This window comes from Festucalex cinctus, chromosome 4 (assembly GCF_051991245.1).
Source record: "Festucalex cinctus isolate MCC-2025b chromosome 4, RoL_Fcin_1.0, whole genome shotgun sequence".
In the NCBI taxonomy this organism is placed as follows: domain Eukaryota; kingdom Metazoa; phylum Chordata; class Actinopteri; order Syngnathiformes; family Syngnathidae; genus Festucalex; species Festucalex cinctus.
The window spans coordinates 27901929-27920557 of NC_135414.1; the positions used below are offsets into that span (position 1 = coordinate 27901929).

The window sequence follows — 18629 nt, forward strand, 5'->3', positions numbered from 1 at the left end:
ACTAAGAGCTGTTGAAGCAACTTGTGGGCTTGTGCGCATTTTATTTTTTTTATTGTAAAATACAACTTGACGCATTCTCCACAAATATATGATATATATTTGTATATACACATGGTATCCCTTTATTTTCTTGAATAGTTGATCGTTAATTAGAGTTTTATCGTTAGTAGCTGTATACAGATGTGAATTGGTGGGGCAGATTTCCTGCAAAGTTGTGGAATAAAATATGCCACCCGTCCACTCCAAGTGACAAGGCGGGCATACACTTGGGTTTTGGCTCTCAAATGGGTCTGAGAGTGCCCATGCAGACCCCTTTGAGAGCTGTAGCAACCTAGCTCAGCGCTAACTGCTAACCGCCTAGCGCATATTGCGTCACAGTCGAAACGGCTCGTTCAGTCTTACTTGATTCTCTACATTGTCTACATTGGCTGCAGTGTATTTCTAAACGCATGGAAGTGTCTGCAGTGTCACAACTGGAATTCGCCAGGGCTTTCCAAATAAGCGGCATGCATTAAGGCTTAAAAAAAAAAAAAAACATTTGTTGTGTTAAAGAGACTATTAACATGTTAATTTTGACACCCCAAACATATGTAGCTATGTGCAGCAACACCAAGTTTAAAAAAAAAAAAAAAAAAAAAACTTCACGTGATGCACGGACACGTTGGAGTTGTGCCAACATTCAAGTCGCTCGTCTACCTTTGGCCTTAATTGAAGCTGATTGTAGAGTCAGCCCCCACGCAGACCACACTGTCACCCTGAATCTCAGCCAAGTGGGCCCGCCGTGTTACACTCACAGGGTGGTCACTCTGCCTTTGTTTTGTTTTTTTTACGCTGGCATCGGTGACAGCAGAGCCCTCCCCACCCCCCTTATATAATGTGACCGTGACTCACTGCGTGTCACCATAAACCCCGCGTGCTGAGACAAAAGTACCATACAGCTCGTAATGTGGTTTTCAGTTTCTCATGCGCAACGTTCGAGCCGTTGTATGGAAACGCGACACGCATGTGTGAGTGCGGTTGTCTGAATCACACTTGAATAACTACACTTTTTTTTCTCTGACCCCCCCTTTTTTTCTTTCTGTTCTCAGACAACTCCACAACTGAGCAGTTAGGACATCAGAGCGGCTGGCCAATCGCATGAAGAGACCAACAAAGCACAACATTGAAAAATGTCTTCACCGAGGGGACGAAAGACAGACCTGCTGAATTTCCTCCAAAATTGCTCCTTCTGACTCCTTCCCTGATATTTTACCTCCAGCTTTTTTTCTACAAAACATGACCAAAAAAAAGAAAAAGACTAAAGTCAAAGAGACAGTGACAACGGGAGGACTATTTTCCCCTTCAGCAGGAACTTCACTAATGCATGCTTCTGTAAATAGATTATAATAAAACCGTGCCCGCACTGCTAATGCGGGCCACATACCACGTCGTTCTCACCATCCCATAAACCTTCACGATGTGTATAGTCCTCATGGCCCACCATTTTCCACATGAAGCCACTATCCTCCTTGTTCCAGACACCATGTAATTATCATTTCCAGTATCATTTCTCGTCAGCTTATTGGGACAGGAAAAAAAAAAAAAAAAAAAAAAAAAAAACAGGCAAAAATTGCTTCCAATTATCATTGGCCTCGTCTTCGCCCTTCCAGTATCCACTTTAGTACATGTAAATAGAGACAAAGACAAAAGCATGAAACACTATACATTACATAGTGTATCACTGCAGCTCTTCAGTGCTATATTGTAGATCTCAACATCATATGTGGATATTTTAGAAAAAAGGTTTCCACAAAGCTTTGTTTTATAATGTAAACAATCTAAAACACAATGGCGAGTTTTAGCTAGACTGCATTAAGATCTTAGATAGATAAAACTATTTGTAGAAAAGCTTGTGACGTTACAAGGTAAAAATCACAAACTTTCTCCCTTTCACGTCTTGGAAAAGTTTTCTTTCTACTGATATTATTTCCCCCCATTCATGACCCATGTAATTGCTCCTGCCCACCTCCTCACTCGAGTGGCACCTTCTTTCTTTGCATGGTTGCTGGTGCTCTCATCCTGACCTAATAAAAGGGGCAGAGAACACCTCATCGACTGCAATGTAAACAGTGACTCCTCTTCTGTCTTCTGTGGACAATTATGATAACCAAATGGACTGGTAGATAAAATGCCAAACCGGTGGACAGTCACCCTCAGCGGGAACGAAAGAAAAACTTCTTACATGGTCAACAGGGAACTGAAAGCGGCTACTTCCACCATTTTACACCCCCCTACCTCTCAGTGAGTGATCTGCACAGCGGCTTCTGTCACTTATTTCCGACTCCGTCAATCTGCTTCCCTGCTGCATGGCACGAGGAGGACCATGGTCATTGTTGGCGAATAAAAACAATTGTTCACATTGACGCTCAGTGATATAAGCTAGCACATGCTAAGAGGTTGACAACCAAAACACAGCAGTATTTTCCACTGTATATATGTACAGTATTTCCACAATGTATAGCCAGGGATGCTGCATGTTGAGTTGGAACTCGTTCACTACATAAACCTCATCACTTCTCCTCACAAGGAACGCAACTCATGTAGTTTTAGCTCACCTATTCCAATAGTGAACATTGCTACCCTGCCAAAAAAGGCAGCATCAGAGTCGATAGGTCTTAAACTTGTTTTTTTTTTTTTTTTTTATTTATTTATTTATTTATTTTTTTAAAGGGCACGTAACCTCACTTTTGATGTCCCACAGAACCTGGCCACAGTGAGCGTGGGTGGGGGGGTGAAGAAAAGGCAGGCAAACTGGGGCGCGCCAATTAAATGGCCGCTTACAAAGTGGTACAGGGCATCCTGCCAGCAGCTGTCCATTCATCCAACGTCAAAGGGATTTGTACATCTCAGCGAGTCGACACGCTGCCAGAGAAGTCCGAAACCAAAGTAGAGCTCTGAAAAGTAAACAGCATCCAACTTTTGGTCAAGTGCACTCTTGGTCCGTTTACCCTTAAAAGTAATTGGTTGTGGTCAACAACAACATTGAAGAGATCAACCCCCCCACTGACCTTAAATGGTAGCACGTTATGGTACTAACTTTTGAGGTTTACTTTGTGCGAATCAGCACTGCTGTCAACTCAACCAGAGGCTTGGAATTGAGGTTACTTATATGATTCCCTATAGACCCCTTCAAAGTTTGTAAACAATATGACGCAATTTAAAGGGCGGGGCCTAGCTGGAGGCAAAAACACCTCAGTGGCGTGTGGTTCTAACACCGGTCAGCATATTTTCACAGAAACTTCACGTCGGGAAGTACGCGGAAAACGGCCATTTGCGTTAATATGTGAGTAAACTGACTCCCCACGACCATGAATGTTACTTTAAAACGTTAACTCTGACTGATGGGATGACATTTACTGACCCCGACGCACTCACGAATTGGATAGATGATTTAACGGGACTACCCATCGTGTAATGGCCGATATTTAAATCTACCTCATAGAAAAACTGAGCGTTTATACTAAATATAAACTGAAGGCCTATAAATCATTACATGTCTACAACTAACTACATCTTGAACGGACATGTTCAAAATTTAGAATATAACAACTTGAGCGAGGACTTTTGTGTCGTGCGGTCGCAAGTGCTGCCAAGTCAACGACAGGGGCGGAAGACGAGGATATACGAGGCATGTACCTCTCCTACAAAAATTTGACGAGAAGTTATCGGAACCATTGTGGGGGATTTCGTCTCGACAAAACTGAAACATACAGCTAACGTTTGGTTAGCTAGCGGTTAGCATTCGCGCATGTAGCATGTAAACACGGACTTTTTGTAAGTGTAAAAATAATCCCACAAATAATGACTAACTTATGTAATTTCAATCACAACTATTTCTAGCCCATATCATTGTCCAGGCTGAAGCTGATAGTTAAATCTTACCTGGTATGAAGTGTGCGCTACAAACACGAGCATTGTTGATGATTGTCTCAGACAGTCCAGTCCTTTCGCCTAATCGCGTTTCACCACAGCCGTCTGCGATTAATCTGACTGGCAGAGGCTGGGATGCGGTAGAATTTCAAGTTTTTGTTTGTCCACGATTCTGGCAACCAAAAACACAACAAGACGACATTTTCTACAAACGTTGTTTACGTCTAGCTGCACTTCGTTGCCTCCAGCGGTTGTTTTTGCCTCCAGTAAACACCGTGACGTCATCGTGACAATGCTCTGTTTTTACCACTACTGTAACAAATACATTTTAAAACATTAGTAGAGGGTTCCTGACATGACCATTGGACAGGATTTCCTAACCAATCCCCTTGCCAGGATCGAGACGTATGTAAACATGCACACAAACACAGCAAAATATGTCATTTTTGCTGCCTAACACACACAGACAAGACACACATGCGCGCAGACTAATGTAAAGAGCGCGGCAGTATGTAAACAGATCGTCAACATAATGGGAATGTTCAGTGTGCAAACAATAAGCTGTTAGCGTAATCACAGGTCAAAGATATATTACCCAGTTGGCCATGTTGTAGGTATATTAACATGATGGATATGTGGGTGGGAAGGTGGGCTGTTGGGATGCAAATGATAGTGAATTCTACGGACGCAGACTCACCCACTAGACTACTTTTCTCCCCTCTGCATCCGTTCGCTGTGCTCCATTGAATGAGCTTGTTCATCCATCTCTTTGAGCGGTTTCTCCCAATTGTCTACCATTACAATTGAAATCATTTTTACCTATCAGCAAATCAACTCATCGATTTATCTTCCCATCAGCCCAACCCAAAGTGTAATCATATTTACTGTAGATGAATATACTGATAAATGTTGTATCTGCACTTGTCCGTACTTGGAGCGCATAAGTGTCAGTCAGGATGGAAGATATTGTCTACTCCAGTGCACTTTCGGCTAATTAACTTATGTGGCCTTTACTGGATTGATCACCGTCGTACCCATTCTTTCAACGAGTTGAAAAGTTTGCGTTTATCTGACTAAACACTAGTGATAGACCGATATGGTTTTTTCAAGGCCGATACCGATACAGATTATTTGTAGTCAAGTCGGCCGATAACCGATATTTCAAGCCGATATTCATTTGCAGTAAAATGGGGAGGGGGGGGGGGGGGAATTCTTTCAAACTATATATAATTTCTCACTGAGTAACAAATTCATGTGAATGTAGCTCATTTGGGGTTTTTGTTAGGGTTCGTAAAAACGTTTCAAAAAGATTTTCGCGGTGAAAAATTGTGTGAATATGTTCCAAATGTGTTTACGACAAATAAAAACTGACTGCGAACATCTTACAAATCCTGATGAAAACCCCAAATTCGCTATGTTCGCAAGTATCCCCTGCTCAGTGAGCTTTATCGGCCTTCAGATTCAAAACATGGCCGATGCCGATATTTGTCAAAATGCCAAATATCGGCACCGATAATCGGCCGGGCCTATCCCTACAAACACCTCTTCAATGTCATCACTGGCAGTGTGGACCACTGAAGCTGATTCACAGAGGGACAATCATTAAAATGTATTTTTCATGGTAGAGGATAAGTAAAAGAATAACATTCATAAGCTAAAAATCCAAGACCACAAGAAAGCCTTTGGTGGATTTATGACCACATTATTTCCTTTTCGCTATCAATTAAGAATGATCGCAAAATCAACCTTGCGTATTAGCGAAAATGTGTTTGCTGCCACATTGACACCAAGTGTCTGACGGCTGACGAGGTGTCACAATTAACAGCGAACTCAAACCAGTCGTGTTTGGGGTTGTGGGGTTAAAGGTGAAAGGATTACAGTGGGACAACTGGTGGCAATTGCTCTGCTCCTAATCCCACCCTTGGCATAAAAAAAAAAACTGTACTTTTTGGTGGCTATATAGTTCATATGTTGAGATACTCACTTTGTTATGATGTCATGATATAAACAGACAAGAGATAGCGAGACCCTAGAAGCTTTATTCTAGCGACCAGGAAGCAGCTAAGACTGAGAAGCCCCTCCTTATGTCATAGTGTACAGATGATGCAGGGATGAATATTAGAGCCTTTAAATCTCATCTTCCCTCCTTATTCTGTATAAACAGTTAGCTATCAAGCCACTCACTGAGTTGTGATGGCCCAGGAAGATTTAACGAGGAATATAGAGAATCGGATTAACCAAAACAACGACAACAACAAAGCTCTGGACAGACACGCCTGAGAGTAATGTCATTGATAAATGCTCTAAACCAAATATTTAGCCTCTGATAAGGTAATGGGGGGGAAACAGATGCTTCAAAACGTCCTTTTTTTGTGTGTGTGTGTGTGAACCCCTATAAAGGAATCCTACAGCATCAAGGAAAAAACATACTGACTTTGTTCAAAACAAGAAAGCGAGGGAATTATGATTATGTACAACTCTGCTGTTGAAATAAATAAATGACCAGAAGGTGTAGACAGGTGGTGTTCCACCCCGCAATGTTTAGCTGTGCAGTCTGCTTTCTGACAGATTTGATTTACGACGCTATTTGCATGCTTTAAAGCACAATTGATGAAGCTAATGTATTTAAAATAAAACATCAAATGGACTTCCTGGTAGCTTAGACAGGCTTATTTAAGACCACGCGAAGATGGCTTGCTCCTATTCAGACGGAGGCTCTTAGAACTGCTGGCTGGACTTCAGGGTTCACAATGTAGAGTCAAGTGGCTTAAGAGGATCGGCTAGGACCGCATGCTATATTCTCCCTGCTGCGAACAAGGCGTAATCCTTCAGTTTAAGCGTAGTGAGACGTTTGTAGCGTTCAAGACAGTTATGCATAATATCCCTTCATCCTTTCCCATACAGCAGAAAGTGTAGCTCAGCAGGGTGTAAGCGACCATATGCCATCAAAGTTGTCCACTTAATTACCGCATTATCAATGGACCTTACAAAAAGGTGTTTCGGAGTGCATAAAGAAATATACATTCTCAAACATGTACATGTCTTTTTTTTGTTCGTTTTGTGTACTGTAATATCTTTTGACGTTCCCTCTAGTTTAAATTTCATTAACTCATTTGCTCCCAAAAACGTATAAATACGTTTTTTTTATGTTTTAAGTGTCCCAAAGACGTATTTATACGTTTTTGTTTTTTTTTTAAATGCTAAAGCATACAGAAGGCTTTGATGCAGCCTCTCAACTGCAAAGAACGGTTGCAGAAATGGTAATTATTACACAAACGGCCAGCAGGTGGCAGCAGAGCAAAGGAGATCAACCAGGGCCATCTAGAAAAAAAGCTAAATTACTTACAATTTTAAATAGATTTGTGAAAACTGATTAAACTTAGCTCTCTTCTAATGCTAATTGCTGCAAAACGGAAACATGCTCTTTTTTTTTTTTTTTTTCGTGATGAAAGAAGAGACTTTAATATTTCTTTTGGTAGGTTCCGAGTTTTTATAGCAATAGAACACAATATTCTGTGGGCCTTGCAAGATCAGTCAAAATTCAGTAAAACAGCCGGGAGCGAACGGGCTTGCTTCTGTAAAAATGGCCGGGAGTGAATGAGTTAAAACACATGAAGAGGCTCTTTGAGATTGCGGAGTGTACTTAATGCGAAAACTGCTGCTGGTCGACAATTACGTCTCCTCATATCACATCACAATGGGCCCCCGTCTCAGTTAGCAGAGGTTAATTTGAGTACGCCCTATACTGTTGTAAAGGTGGATATTATTTCCCACACGGGCTTGAATGAACACTTTGATTATTCAAAAAAGTAGGCCCTGGGCTGGCTGCGTTATCGTCAGAGGGGTCGTAAGCTGCGCTAACAGCTTCTAGGGTCTTATTGCAATGGCGATCAGCCCCTTGCCACTTGGCCTCCGTGACCCCCAGTCTGAGATAAGCTTCACGGGAAAGCACATTAACATGCTCCTGGAGTCACTTGCCTCCTTTATCAAAGGCGGTTATGTGGAATCGAGTGTTTATGGACCCCCAGTGAGGACACAGTACTGCCTATAACGAGTGTGGACAATGGACCTGGACTTGTGGGGAGAACTGAGAATATGATGCTGATGTGTTTCTTACTTACTGAGCAATATCTTTTTGTGACCGCGATACCCCATGAGGAGGTTACCTAGCCATGAATCATAAACACGGTCTGCAGACTAACTATATCCATGTCTTCCTTTTCTAGAAAATTGTTAAATGTACATCAATATAACACACTGTATTATAGTTTCCTGTTCATGTTGATTAAATGGCTAATCTTTTTTCCTTCATTGCTTTTGTAAAGAAAACTTACCAAATGATGCTTTTTTTTTTTTGTTTTTTTTTCTTTTTTCCTTGCGTTGCATTTATCCTCGGTGTCAGAGGTGCGTACCTGCCAACGATGGGGATCACCCCAAAGACGCTCTCGGTATGTCCGCGACGATGGATGGCGATGCGTCTTCTTACAACGATGTTTTCACTGGACAGACAGAGGGAGAAAGATACGGCCTCGGCTTAATGTCCTTCCCCGGTGCTGTGCATGCTCTTTCCTATTTGCTTTTCCCTTCACGGCACAGTTAACATCATGAATTAACTTTTCCAAGTACCCTGCGCACAGGAGACTGGCGTGTAATAGAGACAAATTTAAAAAAAATAAAAAAATAAAATAAAAAATAGTATGTTATGCAATGTTGTGGCGCTGGTCAAACCCATAGCCTGTAACAGAATTAAGCTATCCAGTTTGTATCAATAGAGGATTAAAACAAGCTCCTAGGTCATCGAAACATTCTATTTGACTGAATGTGCATGTACGGTGTACGAGACAAACCATGTTTGTTCTCCATCTAAAAACCATAACTGAATCATAGGAAATAAACTAACAACAAATCCCTCATCCCTTCTTGTGTAAATAAGATGTAAATATCAAATACCTATGCATGCTAATATACAAGCAATTTGTTCAGGTACTTTTTGTAATCCAGAATTCTCATATGGCATGGAGGGGGGTAAAAAAAAAAAAAAAAAGAAAACGCATATGGTTTGTAAATCATTCAAACGAGAAGATATGTATTTACTGTTAATGTTTTCTTACTGATGCATCGGTCTGACATTTACAGTCCTCTGCTTGTATTATTAATCCATGTTTGTATATTTCATAAAAGTAGGACTGAGGCAAGAAAGGACCATTCATCATATTTTGGTTGAAAATGTGTGCGTATATGGGGGACAGGGACCCACATTTATCTCCACATGCTTACGATTGATGTTTAATTGTGGCTCCTTAAGAGTCTTACAAATGATCAAATGTCATGGAATACAATTTAGTTCAAAAGCTGAATACTTTGGCCAGGCATAAATTAATCACCAGCTGTTAAATGTGCCGCTATTTTGAAAAGGCAAATTCTGAAACAAATGCAATACTACAAAAAAACTAAAAAATAATTGAAGCCGCAAGTAAAGACAATTTTAACAAAATTTCATAAAATTTCAATTTCTATTTAAAAAAAAAAAAAAAAAAAAATCTGTCAAATTTGCCTCCGCCCTAGTAACTTGGTTGTGACATTTTATGATGATTGCAATGACGGATGTTGAGTGAAAATGTCTTGATTTCAAAGAGTGTTTATTTTCAACCATGTTAAAACATCACGTCTCAAGTCGCTCATGGTAGGAAGGAAGTGTCTAATTTTTAACCCGTGCTAAAGATATTTTAACTTTAATAAATAATTATTGTAACAATAAGCCTTGATGTTCTGCTTTATCCTTTCGTCTTGCACAAATGTCACTCGCGTGTGGAATACAGATGAAAAATTAAATGTCCTAAGCTTTCCTTCATGTAAAACATCATTTGACCTAAATGAGATGAAACTGTGCATCTTTTCAAACATAGGGAAAGACAAATTGGACTCCACTTTTCCTTTTTATTTATTTATTTTTTTTCCTTAAGACTCCACTTTTCCTAACCCGACGTCATCTGTCACCAACAGTGGGAATCACTTAAGAGGCTAAACTTATATTTACTGCCCCAGTTGTCTTTCTTAAATATGAAATTGGCATTTTGTTGTTTCTTGTGGAAATTATGAAAATAATTCTAGTATGATCATCATATGTTATGTTATAGTTTGGCTGCATAAATTACAATAAGTTAATCAGGATAATTAATCATGATTAAAATATTTTATTTTATTTTGCTTCTATACTCTTGGGTGTCATTATGTAGCCTTAATAAATTCCATAGGTTTAAAAATTGTTACCGTAAATGATTATGGGTAATATCCTCTGTAGGCTAACTAATGTTAAAGGTGGAATAAAGAGGAACTAAAACGCAATAATTTTCTTTGCAGTAACCTTTTGCTCATACTTGTCTGAACACTGTATTCTGATTACTATATTGTTTTTGTGGAATATGAATTAACCAGATTAATCCATTCATTTTCATCCATTTGGGTGGCTGCCACTGACTCACAATGCAGAAGTCGTGGCCCACCCCTTTTCTCGGTTTGATCACATGACGTTGGCAATGCGAGCCCGAAGGCAGTTGTGATGTCAATTTCTGTAAATGGTAGAGGGTGGTCGAAATGGCGGCCACCTGAGATTGATGAAAATGGATATAATAATCTGATGCATTATTATTATTATTATTATTATTATTATTAATAATAATAATAATAATATTAAGAAGTCATGTGTTTAGGGCTGGGAATCTTTGACTGTCTCACGATTCGATTCGATTACAATTTTTGGGTCTACGATTCGATTCAGAATAGATTTTCGATTCTCGATTCAAACGATTTTTGATTGACAAATGACAATTTCTGCTTCAATTTACAGATATGCTCAACATTGTCATGATCTACTCCAGTCTGCTTTGCAAGACAAAATGACAAATAGAGACATTAAAGTGTCTTTTTTTTTTTGTTTAAACATTTATTAATTTTGTATTGTAAGTGCCTTTTCCCACAAAAACAGCATGTGGGCTACAACTGCCGTTTCCCCTTCTTCTTCATTTCTAATTTAAATAAAATCGATTTTTGGATATTAATATCGATTCGATTCATAAATGAGAATCTCGATTCTTTTATGACTCGATTTTTTGGCACAAATGTGTTTACTGTGCGTTGTGTTCCAACAGAAACAACATATGACAAAAATCGTTTGCGTTGTGTTAAAAAGGGATTTTTATTTTTGTATTTATTTTTTGGGGATCAGATGTTATAATTGTGGCCAAATATCCCACTTGTTCATTCCATCCAATTTGGGCTTTTGAGCTCTATCTTGCCTCAAAAAAGCCACAAAGGAACCATCCCTCTCACTATGTCGTTTTCCTCACTTTTCATCCGGCAGCGTAGATAAACAATGCAGTGACAGTCTCTCATCACTCAAGAGGATAAATCTCTGGGCCGGACCCGATAACATCAAGTGTACTGTGTCACCTGTCAAGTTGTGTGTGTCACAGTTCAATGGGAACTCAAAAACAAGACTGTGTGTGTGTGTGTGTGTTGTGTGGATGACGAGGGGGGGTTGATGCTGTGGGTTTGAGGGTGCCTCTTGGCATGCAAGCGCAGGCCTCTCCAGGCAAGAGTGGAGTGGAGAGTGGTGAACGGGGGGGGGGCGCTTACGAAGGTGTATCATGAAACAGGGAAAGAAAGGAAGCGGGAGGCGTAACGAAGCAAATGAGAAGCACTTGTGCAGACACTGTGAAACGATGCCATTTTTGTAAGCTCTGCTCGCCTCATTCGCATGCAAAGAATACTGTAGGTCGGGGATCGAAGAACACAATTATTTTCACCTATAAAAGGCAACATATGCCGGGATCGTAAAAGTTCTTATTAGACAGTAATTTATTAAGCAAGTGATATAAAAAAAAAGAGAGAGGCAGGGAAGATCATTTTAAGGTGTCGTTTTCCCTCTCATTAAGGGCCAAAGAACTTAAAATATTCGGAGAGACGAGTGACAGATGAGTGAATGTGAAGTTTATGAGATGATGCTCTTCTTTTTGTTTCGTATTCATACCGAGTACATAATTAGTCTCTTTCAGGGAGAGTGTGAAGTTTAATAATTGCTTACAAGATGTGAATGAACTAACCCCACCCTGGAGTTTCTGACCAAAGACCCTCACTAAACAAGCGACTTTTCCACAGATGCTATGCTGGTAGCATGACTTTTTTTTTGTAATATTGTTACTATAACACCAATATTTATTGGTTTATTTATTGGTTTTATTGATGTGATAAACTACTGAGCAGAAATGTTCTAATTCCACGTCAGTTTTGAATTGGGAAGTCCCAGGCATATTTTTTTTTATTTTTTTTTGCGCCCCAGTCACTTGATTTTGAGTATCCGCCGATACAGAGTCGCGATACAACAATGCACAACATCCAAAATGTCCATATTATATTTTTTGTAATTATTAATAATAATGATTTGAATGAGGATATCCCAGATTTATAACTTTTTATCTAGCTATATACACAGTATGAGCAGTAGTTCAAATCAAGTAAAGAACTAGATGTCATTCAAAATCTGACCACCAATCAGCTGATCGGCCCTCACGTCGATTGGACTAGCACAACCCTAGTTTTGAATCCACTTTTTGAATCAACTTTTATGTTCATTCGTCTTCTTTTTAACATTTGTTGAGGTGGATATTCCACAGCAGTTACAGCAATGTGAATGCGAGTCTACGGCAAATGATTGACACCTTGTCGGTCACTATTTCTGTCTCTGATTAGTTACTTTTCCTGAAGTGTGTGGTTTCTTACGCCCCGCAATTGGCTGGCAACCAGTTCAGGGTGCACCCCGCCTTACTGCCCGATGCCGGCTGGGATAGGCTCCAGCACCCCCGCAAATTTATCTTCAGCATTTGCTTGTAGAACCGTCCTTTATGTGCAATTTCTGAAATTATGTCTGAGCCATTCTTAGTCACATAAAAGCAGCCACTGAGCAGCGGTATCATCATCCTCAATGTTTAACCTACGTAATCTGTGGCGCTTTCTCTTTCCGTATTGTCAATGGTTTTAACACATTGTCGTACACCGAATGAGAAATAATATCCCACAATTGTGATCATTATAATACTGAAGAAAAAGGATTAGCAATGACGAGAAGAGTTTATTGTGAAATTTATCAGCATCTTCTCATTATCTCTTACATAAAGAGCAAGGGGAGATTGTGATGCATGCGGCGCATTTTTTGTCCTCAGAACATCGGCGGCGTGCGCATTCTATTCATTTGCCGCGCAAAATTGAACAAGGGAAATATATGCTATTGTGTGCGCTTATTGTAATGGTAAAATACAGTTTTGTTAATGCAGATGATTGTAAATGACTCGGCTTTCAGACAAGAGCAAGGTATTTGCATCCTTTAGCGAGATGAATAGCATCGCAAATGAGCCCTCACAAAACAATGGCACAACGGGGAAAACGTGCGATTGTAATAGGCGGAGGTTTTATGGGTGCCCATTGTGTTCAATCTGGCAATATGCTCGCATGTTTGTTGTTGCGGCTTTTGACTCATTCAAGAGTAAGAAAAATGGAACAAAATTTATGCTACAGTACTCGTGTTCAGACACTTATACAGTATTGTAGACTATAGCTTTGGCGGGAACTTTTAAACAATTAAATATCAATTGCATCACATCCGTGGTTAACTCACTCACTGCCAATGACGACTATAGACGTCAAAAATCCAAGCAAAGAGCCAGTGCCAATTTGGACAAGAAATTTGAATTTAGTTTTAGTTATTCAATGTTTTTCATTCATAGTTATTAATCATTGTTGTTATTAATAACAACGATGACAACAATTTCATTGCCTTGTGCTACCATCGTGCATAGAACGGATTCCTGTTACCCTACAACGCGGGCGTTGACGTTCTTGTGGTCGGTCTTGGTCTTACGGAGACCACATACTGGGTCTCGGCCTCCAAAAGTCAATTTTAGTCGACTAAAATTGCTCTTTATTTTTGTTGACTAAAATTGGATTAAAACTAAAATACAATCAGGTGACTAGAGTTATGACTCAGGCTTTAATGAAATTTAGTCAGAAGACTATAACTAAAACTAAATTAAAATGTCTTTTTTTGTTATTAAAATTTAAATTGTATTCATTTATTTTTTTCCAAAATTAACACTGGCTGTTTGCTTGGATTTTTGACGTCTATAGTTGTCATTGGCCGTGAATGAGTTAATAGAAAAATCAAAACCACGAAGGGGAGACTTCTAAAAAATATTTCTATTTTAAGCCATTCTCGTATTTAAAATTCACCGTTTTCGCTCTATAGCATGAAACATGCAGATTGTTCATATTAGCTCTGGTTGTTTCACACGACACTGAGTCACGTTGCGTTGCGCAAACATTGACTCTGATCGTTGATGTCTCTCCAGAGTTCTTTACTTGGCAATCGAGAGTCAGCGGCGCACGAAGGAGTCACTGTTCATGGATATAACAATCACTCTCTGGGGCTCGACACTCGGTAACATCAGAGAAACAACAAGTCGCCGGTGTTGTTCAGATTGTACGAGCAACAACCGGCAGGTACAGTTGTGCTTGAAAGGTCACATACCCTTGGGTGATGTAAACTTATGAGCACAAACTCTAAATGTATGAAAGCTAAACGTCGCTTAATGAATGTCACTAAAATCCACGTGCACATCTCTACCTCTGAAAATATCAAAACAAACTGCCACAGTATTTAGGATTTTATCGGCATTAAACCGCCTTATTCACCTTACATTGTGCTCATGAGTTCACATAGCCCGGGTACGAATGACTGGCTCAAAAATGGACCAGCCATTTGGGAAACTCCTGAAATACGAGTTTTCACATGTTATCAGGCACCGTCGTAAGTTTGGAACTGAAATCAAATTTGAATTTTGGTCGATTTTAAAATTGTATGACATCATCTTAATATTACTTAATTATTTATTATTTATTATTATTATTATTATTATTATTATTATTATTATTATCTTTGAGAGCAGGCGTTTCAAATTTGTGGCCTGGTAGCCATTTGCAGTCCATAGGATTATATTATGCGGTTCCCCAAATGACAACAAAGTCGAATGTTAGTGCAACACCCACTTTTTTTTTTTTTATGTGTTTTGTGATTACTTGTTTTTTTTGTTTTTTAATCACTTTTGGGAAACATAGCTCAGGAACATGACAATTTGGGGTAATTTTAAAGTGACACTAAATTGAAGGAAATGATAACCTATTACCTAGAGGCCAGTCATGCCCTTTTCAAAACTTGAAACGAAGAGAAATGATGGCCAATTTCAAGTAAAACACAAGATGTATTTTTTTATTTATTTTTTATTTTTTTATTTTTTTTATTTTTTTTTTAGCATGTTATTACTCAAGCAGACAGACCAAGGAGATGAATGAGAGGGAGGACCGGGTCACCAACCTTATTCACGTTCAGAACTAGTGATAGACCGATATGGTTTTTTCAAGGCCGATACCGATACAGATTATTTGTAGTCAAGTCGGCCGATAACCGATATTTCAAGCCGATATTCATTTGCGGTAAAATGGGGGGGAATTCTTTCAAACTATATATAATTTCTCACTGAGTAACAAATTCATGTGAATGTAGCTCATTTGGGGTTTTTGTTAGGGTTTGTAAAAACGTTTCAAAAAGATTTTCGCGGTGAAAAATTGTGTGAATATGTTCCAAATGTGTATTCGACAAATAAAAACTGACTGCGAACATCTTACAAATCCTGATGAAAACCCCAAATTCGCTACGTTCGCAAGTATTCCCTGCTCAGTGAGTTTTATCGGCCTTCAGATTCAAAAAATGGCCGATGCCGATATTTGTCAAAATGCCAAATATCGGCGCCGATAATCGGCCCGGCCGATTATCGGTCTATCCCTATTCAGAACCGTTTATGTTCTGAACTGTTATTATTAATAAAGATTGAAAAGGGATGGATTAGTTGTACTTTTTTTGAATACTTGAACACATTTGTTGTGGAACACTTGATGTGGACCAAACACACCCAGACTATCTCCAATGACCGCCATATAAGTTGAACTTGAAGATTCATTTTTCGATCATTGTGAATTAATTACACAAATATGAATTGGATATATGCAGTGAGGAAAAAGACAGAATGTGTCTGTATTTTAAACCTCTAACTCTTTATTTTCCCACAGGCATTTAGTTCTTGACAATCACATATTGACGTAAACATGGTCAAGGTTGCACGGGTCGGTTGTTCTGCTTGTCGAACATGTCCAGATCATGAATGCCAAACTGTCCAGAGGGCAGACAACGCTCTAATCCCTTGTTTGTATAACGATCAATGCCATATTGATCACAGACTAATTAGATCATCATATTTGTATTAATACCATAAACAATTGATTACAAAGTCCAGATACTTCCGATTCACCTTCAATTTGCGTATATAAAGGTGAATTTTGGTTTGAAGTTCCCCATTCCCTTTAAAAAATTGTATAACACTTGAACTCACTGGAATTGAAAGAGACTTTAATACAAAGCACTTTTTGATGCTGAATGATCTTTGTGGCAGGTGCTCTTATACCTTTTAAAACGCTATACCGCGTATGTATACATGTGCCCAACCAAATGAGGATTGTTTGGTTTGCTTGGCCTAGTGTCATTCCCGTCACTCGCAGAAAAAACTTCAGAGGTGACGTGCAAAGAATTTGATGAAGCGATGAAGGAAAATCCGACCGACCCCCCCCATTCCTCCTGACCTTCACCTGGTGTCGAGACAAATTGCATTAGAGGATGGCATGTCGCTCATCTGCGCTCGCACTTGAAGGATCATTTAGATAATTTAATGATTAATAAGTTTTACACCTCTTAATAATTTCATTTAGCCCAGATTGATTGAAATCCTGGCGCGCTGGGCAGAGCGCAGCGGGAGGCGGAGGAGGATGAAGACCGTCTGACTGGGATGTGTCAGGCCGTCGAAAAAGAAAGGAAAGGGAGGAGAGAGAGAGAGAATCTCCCTGAGGACTACAGATCAGTCTATTACCACCGTGACCTTTTCTCTTCCATTGCATATGCCATTAGAAGGGGGGGGGATGTGGAAGTAAAAGCCTTGATTAACACAGTGATCCAACATGTTGAAAGAGAAATGGAAAAGAAAAAATATGTTCCTTCATTAGGAAAATGTTCTGCATTATTAATGTTAGAAAAGCTGGACTGAGGGGACCTTGGCACATTAAGGATTCTTGGTTTAACCAGAGGTGATCAGTGTAGAGCCTCAAAGTCTGCGTTGTACAACATTTCCACAGACGTCTCGCTCGCGGAAATACAGGGATCTTTAGGGAATGAAGCATCAGTGACTCATCAACAATATTAGTGCGGTATATGAATATTGAGAGAGAATATGAGTAGCATATCAGTATTTATTAGGGGTGTTAAAAAAATCCATTCGGCAATATATCGCGATACTACAGCACGCAGTTCTCGAATCGATTCAATAGGCAGCCGAATCGTTTTTTTAACATCCATTTATGATGAAAAAATCTTAACTTTCACACCTTAAGCATGGAAGAATGTTATATTGATGGAACATTAAGCCTTAATATTTTATTTCAATGCTGTTCTAACATGAAAAAGGTTACAACCTGTTTGTTAAATACAGCGGCTCGCAGTTATAACACCGACGTTTGAGATCAATAAATAATAAATTTTCATACAAATCTTACAATGCACATGTACAAGTTTACTGAATGGTATTTTCTAAATTGAGTAAAAGAAATCGTAACAATCGACTTGTAAATTCATACCGGGATTAATCGGTATCGAATCGAATCGCGACCTATGAATCGTGATACGTATCGAATCGTCGGGTACGAGGCAATTCACACCCCTAGTATTTATATAGTGCTTTGAATCCATTGCATCATGGTTATGATGTCATGCAACAAAAACACACAGTGACCTTGTTGCTTTCCGCCCAACGCACGGTGACCCCCATGTCACAAAAAGGTCACACCAGATCCGAGCACACTGGTTTCCAGGCAAGCTCTGTGGCGTTTGTTTGAAAGCGGAGCTAAACACAGAAAGACCTCTAGACAACCTTGGAGGGCCCGTTCCAATCTATACGGCCAGCAGCTGATGCTTATCTGCGCTATGGCGGGAAGGAGTCCTCTCTAATTGTGTGAAGCCACGTATTGTTACGGAGGACAAAGAGCCTCTATTAAGTTTGTGATATGAGAGAGGTGGCGACACGTAAGCCAAAGAGGAGCTGGCATCAGCTGAGTGTGCGCGCCACATATTTGCCAAAGAGGTCTTCACAGATTTCCACCTCCACCACGTTTGCAAGTGCATGAGCAAAGCAATCGACCAATCTGTGCGTCTTGTATTCTCTTTTTTGAACTCATCCAAATGCATCAGGTCATGTTTTTACCTCACTTCGTGTTACAGTCGACGCTTTGAGAAGAGATCATACTTTTCAAAATTCAATCAAAATTTTCAGGAACTATGTTATCGCTGAAGATGAACAAAACTTTATGGTCTAATCCATAGCAAGTAAACATACGGCCCGCGGGCCACAACCAGTCCGTCAAGGTGTTCAATCCGGACGTGAATACAGAACACAAACTTGAGTTTTTCAACCAAATTAACTGTTGTTGCTAATTTTGTCCATTAGATGGCACACTGCTAACCACTGAAATGACATTCTGATTTTTTTCAAAATTTGATGCTGTAATGTTCAGAT

At 39.5% G+C, this 18629-nt stretch overlaps 1 protein-coding gene and 1 long non-coding RNA gene across 4 annotated transcripts in view; one reads left to right on the forward strand and one right to left on the reverse strand.

Annotated features, from left to right (window-relative positions):
- Window positions 1–2398, forward strand: part of mafa (MAF bZIP transcription factor a) — an 86716-nt gene extending 84318 nt beyond the window's left edge. The window contains exon 3 of the mRNA XM_077520049.1: window positions 1089–2398. The gene's annotated coding sequence lies outside the window, so the exon portion shown is untranslated. The remainder of the gene's footprint in view (window positions 1–1088) is intronic.
- Window positions 1–18629, reverse strand: part of LOC144017998 (uncharacterized) — a 260312-nt gene that overhangs the window by 102174 nt on the left and 139509 nt on the right. For all 3 annotated transcript variants that reach the window (XR_013283315.1, XR_013283317.1, XR_013283316.1), the window contains one exon: window positions 8322–8408. This is a non-coding gene — a long non-coding RNA (uncharacterized LOC144017998). The remainder of the gene's footprint in view (window positions 1–8321; window positions 8409–18629) is intronic.